The following is a 9,612-nucleotide window of genomic DNA, read 5'->3' as shown; positions in this document are numbered from 1 at the left end:
TATTCCACTTTTCTCATGGGAAAATGTTATTTAGATCACTATTCTTCCGATAAATATGTTGTTTTGTTTACCTATATATTTTTCAGTTGTTGGCATTTGTTTTTTCTTTTTAATTTACAAAGGCAAATTCTACTTGTTTTTTTTTTATTTTTTTCAAGCCTTAGTTTTTATTTTTGGTTTTACTTTTGATTGTTGGAGGCTTATTTAAAAAAATCCCCTTGTAACTTTTCTTCCACTCCCTCTCTTTTTTAATTTTTTATAAAATTTTATTTTATTACCAAAAATTAATTGTTGTTCCATGGAAATATTACTTAAAAGACATTGGATTACTCCATTCTATACACTTTAAGATGAAAGTATTTTCCTTATGCTCTTATATGTATGGTGTATGATTTGGAAATTAGTTGATGTGTAAAGTTAGATGGAGATTTTGTCATTTTCAATGTTTAGGATCATTAAAAGAGAATCTAATGGTGGATCAATGTGGTTTAATGGAATGGGTATTTTCTTGTTTTATGGTGTTTTGAGGATGATGGAATGTCAGGTTAACTATTGCCATACATTTGGTTTTAGATCTATGTAATTCATTGATGGCCTTTAAAATAAAATTAATCTTCTAGTTTTAGAAATAGATTTGCGGAAACTATATTTTGAAATTTTGGTTGTGCACCTATTCCATTGTGATTTTGGGAAAATGTTATTCAAATAACTATGTTTCCGATAAATAAGATGTTTTGCTTGCCTATATATTTCTTTGTTATAGGCCTTTTTTTGTTTGTAATGTTGTATTCTACTTTTTTTTTTCTTTCTTTCATGCCCTAGTTTTTGTTTCTAGTTTTACTTTAGGTTGTTGGATGTTTGTTTAAAATTCCCCTTGTACCTTGTCTCCTATTCCATCTTTTTTATGCTTTTAATAAAATTTTGTTTTATTACAAAGACAAAATTGATTGCCCTCTCGTGGAGATGTTATCTCAAAGGACCCCAGATTATTTCATTTTACACACTTTTGTCTGAAAGTATTTTCCTTATGCTCTTATATGGATTGTATGATTTGGAAATTAGTGCATGTGTAATGTTAAATGTTGATTTCGTCATTTTCATTGATTGGGATCATTAAAAGTGAATTTAATGGTGAATCAAGGGGATTTAATGGAATGGATATTTTCTTGTTTTGGGGGTGTTTTCAGGGTCATGGGATGGTCAATTTGAGTGTTTAACTATTGATATGCACATTGTTTTAGATATGTGCATGATTCATTGTTGGCTTTTAAAAGAAAATTAATTTTTCAGTTTTAGTGATGGATTTATGGAAATTATAGCTGAAATTTGGTACTCTAAGGGTTTTGGGTATTCATCACTTAATGTGGCCTTTTTACATTATTACATTAATTAAATTGAGTTCTCACTTCATATCAAATAATTATTTTTTATCAATCTCTCTAAATCTAACTCCCATGGGCACTCAACGTTGTCATGTACTTTTCATATATTCACATTGAAGTCCTCATGGGCAATCAACCCCATCATGTATTTGATTAATTTCTTTATATCATTATAGTTTTCATATAATCTCACACAACTTTACTTACATCAAAATTACCCACATGCACTAAATCCTATTAAGCACTCTATCCTTTCAAGTAACTTTCTCATATCATTTTTCAATGTTATCTCAGTTCTCTTAGACACTCAACTCTATTAAGTACTTCATCATACTTTTTACATCATTACAACTTGTATATCATTTTCATCATCAATGTCCCTTTATGTGCTCGACCTATCAAGATCTTGTTTGTTCTTTTCATCATTATAATTTCTATATAATTTTTATCATTTTTCTCTTTAATATTCCAACAATTCTCTATCTTCAATCAAGACCTATGTTATGTTGTTTTCATCATTATAGTGCCTTTGGACCATTGCCACATAGAGTAGATGTGGATATCTAATAGTTTTACTTTTGACATTTAATGCCCAAAAATGTTTTTTCTCACCATGGTGGTTTAGGACAAATTAATTTTCATAGATTATTTTAATTAGAGTGATCTCACCTAGGGATTAAGTTATAGATTTCCCAATGAGAATTGTTGAGAAAAAAATTTGGTAGGTCCAATTCTTAGAAAATATAGAAAACTACAGAAAATAGGTTTAGAGATTGAGGTAATTATGATTATTATATGTTTTTATTGTTTCTTAGCAAGACAATTCAAGAATTATTTAATTGGTTTATTAAAAACCTTTACTTTTATAAACAATTTCCATTTGTTTATATTACATAATAGTAGAGATTTGTACAACATACCCTAGACAATATGATGAATGATCTAAACAAATACACATGAACTTACTCTTTCATGAATATAGATTTAGTTAAGATGATGCTTGATGCAAAACAATATAGATTCTTCATTTAATTGGACACAGAGGTTATAAAAATTAAAGGAACACTTGTTTAGAGGTTAATCTAATGTTATAGTAGTGACTTGTATATAGGCATTTATTAATAAAGCTATTCTACTTGATTTAGAAGAGATTAACACTAAAATAAAGTGATCGTAATGACATATCACAAAACACAAGCACACAAGAATTTATAGTGATAAGGCACTCCTATCCTACACTCACTTCTCAAGTGATACACCTTGATAATTTTAATTCACTATTAAATGAAATAGAACAACACACCAATTTTTCATAGTGTTGGTCACACACATCACAATTACTTTTTTGCAATGATAGTTGGACCAATTACCAACCAATTTCCATGGTGTTAGTCACACCATAAACTAACCAATTTTACGGATGTTGGTTACACCACTCATATGTGTTTTTACATTTAGGCTCATAGTATGACCTTTAATTGGTCTGATATAACAATACAACTCAAACTAATTTGTCAAATGCATAGATGGGATAATCAAATATTTATGTAAAAATAAACATTTTACCACAAACCATCTTCTATCTTTTTGTCTATATATAACACTTTGCATAAAGGTTGGAATTCTCTTTGGGCAGATAATTTTATTTTTTTCATTAATAAAGTCTTTTAAGCTCAAATCTAGGAATTCCTTTGAAAAATCTTTCTTGCAATTTTTCTTCTTTGACTTGAAATACTTGATTTCAAGAAAAAATGTTCTCTCTGATTTGATTTAACGTTCTTTTAGCTCATTCAAAATCCACCACTTAAGAAAGTGATTTGATTTGTCTTTTATAGAATTACCCCAAGATTTTGTTGTTGCTCAGTTGTCAAAGCTTTTAATGCCTTTTTAACTATTGCAATTCAAAAGTTACTAATATTGACATAAGTCATTTAATGCAAGTTTAAACAATAATAAAAAATAAAGCTTCTATTGAGGTTGGCGGTAGCCACAATATCATGTTTTGATGATAACAAACTCACTTTGTCAAATTAACATGGAATTGAGTCTTGCCACCCAAGCTACTCTTAGATACCTTAATCAAGATGCTTGCAAAAGAAATGAAGGATTAATCCTCTAAAAATTTTGGATGAGGCTATTTTTTAATAAGGAAGAAATTCCAAATGAAAGTGAAAGCATGAATATCCTCAAAATATTTGTAGAATTTTGTGATGACAAAATTTAGCCTCCATGTTTAGATTAATTGATATAAAATTTACGACAAAAAAGTCATGCATAGTTTCTTTAATTAAGTTGAAAAGATGTGGTTTTTAGACAACTTTCACCCTCTATTTAACTTCTTCTTAAATGTTGTATGAGGGCAAAAAGTCATGTATGATTGGCTTTAAATAACTAATTGATAACAACTATTAATTTTTAGTACATGATGCAATTGAAATCAAATCACCTATGAACAACTATTAAGTTTAGGATACGTGTTGTAACTGAAAAATGCTCTACAAGACTGAAGTAAATGCTATGAAGACCAAGGCATTTCAGTTGTCACTTATTTTAGAATTCCAGCTCAATCAAACCAAGAAAAACGATTTTCAATCAAATTTTGTTCATTGTGTTGTAACTGAAATTGAAGTATCTATTTGGAATGAATTAAATACATGTCTTCTACTGATAACATTGCCACTCAATAACGAGTCCTAGAGGGGAACGAGAACGAGAAGAAGATTCCAACTTAATCAAATGAAGCAAAACGATTATCAATCAGATTTTGTTGATCGTGTTGTAATTGAAATTGAAGCATCTATTTGGAATGAATTAAATACATATCTTCTACCGATAACATTGTCGCTCAGTAATGAATCATGGAGGGGAATGAGAATAGAAAGATGATCCTTGCTTAGTCAAACTAAACAAATGATTTTCAGTCAGATTTTGTTGATCATGTTGTAATTGAAATTGAAGAACTTGTTTTGAATCAATTAAATACATGTCTTCTAATGATAACACTATTGCTTAGTAATAACTCTTGGAAGAGGAAAGGGAAGAGGAAAAGCAGGTAGAAGTTTGGGTTACTTCCCTCAAAAATTAAACTTTGAATCCAAGTGAAATTATCATTCAAATGTTTCTTCATTTTTTGCTCTTCTAAGTCTACTAGAGTAATCTCGTGTGTTGTTCATATTCGTAACCGAACCCCAATGGCCCGCTGCCCATCCCTGTAACCGAACCACAATGGTGTGGAAACGTTGGATTAATATTTTTTCTCCAACTATGTATGTATTTGTTGCCTTCTACGTGTAGTTCATCTCTAAGAACGTGGTACACCTAATAAATAGCATTTCTTGGGGAGAGATTCTTATACAACATACAAAGCACCAGAGCAACCATCTAATATATATATATATATATATAATAGTACACTAAATCAAATTTAAAATTAATGGTAAGGGGGCAAAAAGTAAAAAAAATATTTCAACTCCTTGACAAACAATGATGTAAAAGCAAAACTTAAACCTAGCAACACAATGACCATTCAAAGGAATTTCTTAACATATGTAATTAATGGGTTAACCGATGAATGGCTATCCAATAGAGTGTAGTAGAGTGTTGTTGTAGTTGACTCACTTACATGGGTTGTTTTTCAATGATAAGAGAAATGGCATTAGAAGTAGCAAACATGGGTGTACTTCCCAACGGCCCTGTATTGGAAATTCATACAAAAATGGTGTAAAAGTTTGGGAAAATCTAATGTCCTATTATGGATGATAATTTAAATGATAATATATTATTATCAAGTGAAATGACATATTTTAGGTGAATTTATTTCTAAAGGAATTTAATTTTGAATCTTTCTTGAACTTATAAAATAACAAAGGTTGTTATTTATCAAGACAATTGTTGTTGGCTATCAAAATTTTGGAAAAAATTCTATAGTGCCAAAAAGGTACAATATTGGAAGAGCTTTGGCCACTCAAAAACCCTATTAATTTTGATAAATGACACTTGAATGGTTACAACTTTTATGATACCAGTTGATTGGCTACTGATGTTGCTCGACCTAATCACTCCCAGCTAGAAGATAGCTCAGATGTCGGTCTACTATGTGGTCGGGTCGAATTGCAAGAAAGTAGAATCAAAGGTCTCGGGGTACATTACCTGGTGTGGGAACTTTGAGGTTTAAGAGAGCTTTGAATGCTAGTAAGAGAGCTAAATTGTGCGTACCTTTATATAGGCGATGCCTTTATATAGGCATGCTACCGTGAGCCCCATGAAACATGGAGTCTGTTCTACACCCAAAGATGGACTCCATGTGTAGGTATATACCATTCACTCAGACCCTCAAAGAACACTCAGACATCAAGATTAACACCACAGAAGCATGAGTGAGTAGCATACAATCGACCCCCACGCTGCAATGAACTTGCAACACACTATCACCTCTTCGATGAACTCGCAATACATGTAGCAAAACGGTGATAAACCCATGATTCACAGAGCCCAGTCAGTGCCCGAACCTAAAGAAACCCCATAGGGACCCGTCCAAAGGACCCAAGCCCACCTAAGCGTGCGATGAAGCTACACCCGCTACAACATGTGATGAACTCATAGCCCGTGTCCCCACTCTTGACGACGGATTAGAAGGGACAGTAGGCTGAGCCCATGGCAGGGCTCGCGTGTGCCCGGACGCGCATGGACCCATGACAGCAAAGAGATCTATGAGCCACCGTGTGGAATCAATGAAGTACCAACCGCCAAACAGTGACGTCACCATTGCTACGGAAGATGAGTTATAACACACAAAAAGGTAGTAGCACACGTGAGTAATGAGGGATCTCGAGGATAAGGAAAGCCAATCCCTGAGAAGATCCTCATGAAACATGTGGTGATACCCCAACAATGCGTTCAATAATTGACAGCGAAGAAAATATTCCCTTCCCTAATACGGAGCGAATATCCTCATGTCCTACCTTTTAGGATCTCGGGATCCCCTTCATAAATAGGAATCTTCCTCATATAAAAAATCATCCAACCCCAAGCAATCTGTCACCTGAGTTCTCCCCATTTCCTGCATTCTTAACCCAAAGATCGTCGCTTTCCTGTCCACGAGACCCTTCTCTGTCTTTCAAAGAGACCGCTCCTCACCCCAGCCTTACCCTGTCTACAATAGAGTCTCTGGTTTGGTCTTTGATCATAGAGAATGGCCTCAAGAAGGATCAACCTTACCACCATCCCTGAGTAATAGAGCAACACTTAGGAGAACACCAACCTTGGAGTTGAAAACCAGCCTGAGATGCAAACATCCATTCAAGCTGATATCAAAATATTGTCGAACAAGGTTTATGAGTTTGAGGCGCTCTTTGAAGAACAGTTCAAGGAACTCAAACAGAGCCAGGAGGAGACAAGGAGCACCCTCCAGATCCTACTCAACCATATGGCCCAAGCTGAACAGACCCTTGCCACCACTATCCCCGGTGTCCCAAATTCCAACCCTAACCCCAGCCACCACGCCTCTAACCCTACACATGTCGTCCTAGAACAACCCAACAAGGCCAACCCAACCCCAACCCAAACAAGTCACCAACCCTCCCACCAATTTCAAACCTTCCTCTGCACCGACCCGATAAATAATACCCCTCTCAGCTAGGACAAGCTTAGGGAATACGTCCAGTGACTGGTAGTTGAAAGCTGCAACCGGGCCTAGGATTTGGCCATCTTGCAAAAGCCCTATTCCGACTATATTCTGTACAAATCTTACCTTGTTAGGTACACCTCTCCTCAGTAGTGGGCACAATACAATGGATAGAGATGTAGCCCATAGGAGCATATCAGCAAGTTCGAGGACATCCTCGGCTCCTTCTCCCTCAACGGAGACCTCAAAGTATGAAAGTTCTCGAAGTTGCTGACTGGCCCAACATATACATGGTTCATAAACCTCACCATCTGGAGCATTGATTCATGGGGCAAACTAGACAAGAAGTTCCTGTCAAAATGGTTCACCTTAGAAAGAAAACTAACAATGGCCGATACACAAAACGTAGAGCAAGGACCAAAGGAGGATCGTCTGGCCTATGTCATGAGATTCTAGAAACTTACACACTCTGTCTTCAATGAGCACACCACTGAGAGAAGTTTTGTCGAGCAGTGCATTCAAGACATGCGCCCTACCTACAGAATCGGCAATAAAAATATTGAAGTCGAAACCTTTAGCCAACTCTGGAGGTGCACAGAGGGAATGGTTCGAACAGTGAAAGACACCTCCTCATATAATAGAAATGAGAAGTATACAGTTAACAGGAGACCCAAGAACAATGGAGGAGCCAGAAAAGGACCATATCAACGAGGATTCGACCAAGGGAAGAGAATCGCACCACCACCTCCCCCTTTTCCCTACACAAGGGAGGAGGTGATCATGATCATGAACAAGCAAGTAGAAGACAGGGTCATCAGCCTGCTGCCGCCACCGCCAGGAGTAGACCTAGAGAAAGACAAGCGTGGAGGAAGGTGGTGCTATTACCATCAGACACCACACCATGACCTAATGGATTGTTTCACCTTAAGGAGATTATTCGTATAGAAGGTGAAGCTAGACCAGTACGTGAAGAAAAACCCAGCTCGTGTAGAAACTAACCCCCTCCCCGCCCATACCCAGGGAGGTAGCATCAACATGGTTCGGGCGTCCAGCCACTATCAGGCTAATGCTCTGATAGAGAAACTGGAACAGAGTGAAGAACTACAGTAGTTCTTCACCAAGCATGGGGCCAACACAACGACACAAAAGTTGGCCATCAGAGCATTGGTAGAGGTATTCCAACACCCTCTACAACCTTACAATCATAACCATAATAGTGTAGAGTTCACAGCGGATGACATGTTGGCCATGGATCCTCATCATAACAAACCCCTATACATCATGGCGAAAATAGGGGGCTTTGACATGAGAAGATCAATGGTCGACCCGGGAAGTTCTATTAATCTTATCATTGTCCACATGCTAGAGTTGATGAACATCTGAAAGGATGACATCAAGGGACTACCTTTAGAGGTAACAAACTTCAATAAAAGCCCATCCATCACCGAAGGATCCATCGAGTTGCAGGTGGCAATCGGGCCATTCAACATAATTCAAGAGTTTCAGTTTCTCTTGAGGTGTCCACTGATCCACGACCTAGCCCTCATCCCTCGACATACCACCAATGCATCAAAGCTAGATACCGAGGGAGATCAATAAGGATCCCAGCCACCAGAGCCTTGTTCGACAAGTCCAAGACATATTTACAAGATGCCATCTACTTCACGGAATTGGAGGAGGATGATGAAACGAAGATCGCCAAGGTCGACGGAACAAAGTTGCCCCACCCACTTGAAAGCAAACCTGCAGGAACCTTGGAATGGCGGAAAAGAAGCAGATGCATTTAGGTGATGGGGGACCATAGGAAAGACTACTATACAATCATTGAGGACCACGAGGAAAATGAACCACCCGCAACTAAGAAAGTCATCTCCGAGGTATAATTTTATTACAATACATTTTGTTTAGCGTAGCCTTATCACAACATGTACTAGCAGTGAAATTTCCTTTTTTTTCAAAAGAGTTTAACCTTAATCTATTATTAGTATTTTCCAAACTGATTACATATTTATCACAAAGTTCCTACAATTTTCTAACGGAAGACTTTAAGTAATGTCTCAACCAGTACCATTTCACTGTATCATAAATCGATATCGCTACGGTAACACCATCAAGCAATAATGCAACCATTGAACATGGCACAAAGGTACCACTTTTAACCACAGACCTATATAGACATAAAACCCTCAAAATCTGAGACAAATAGTAGCATGAACAACTTCAAGAGTCGAAAGAAGACACACTGGAATACTGCAATGAGGTCAGAATACCTCCAAGGTGCATGACGGAGTCCATCGACACGGTCGAGGAACCATTAGAAGAGATCAACCTAGCAACTGACGGAACAAACAAAAGACCTTTATACATATCCACTAAGCCAGCAGCTGAGGACAGAGGAAAACTCATAGCACTTTTACAAGAATTTCAGGACGTATTTGCTTGGCCATACAACTAGATGCCAGGGTTTGACTTAGAACTTGTCCACCACTCCTTGTGCATAGATTTAAAATTCTGGCCAGTAAAGTAGCCACAAAGGATTTTCAAGCCGGAAATAACTCTAAAGATCAAAGAGGAAATAGAGCAGCTTTTGAAAGTAGGCTTCATTAA

This window comes from Nelumbo lutea, chromosome 8 (genome assembly GCF_056320005.1).
Source record: "Nelumbo lutea isolate HS-2025 chromosome 8, American lotus-T2T, whole genome shotgun sequence".
Taxonomy (NCBI): Eukaryota; Viridiplantae; Streptophyta; class Magnoliopsida; order Proteales; family Nelumbonaceae; genus Nelumbo; species Nelumbo lutea.
This window is presented reverse-complemented; position numbering follows the sequence as displayed.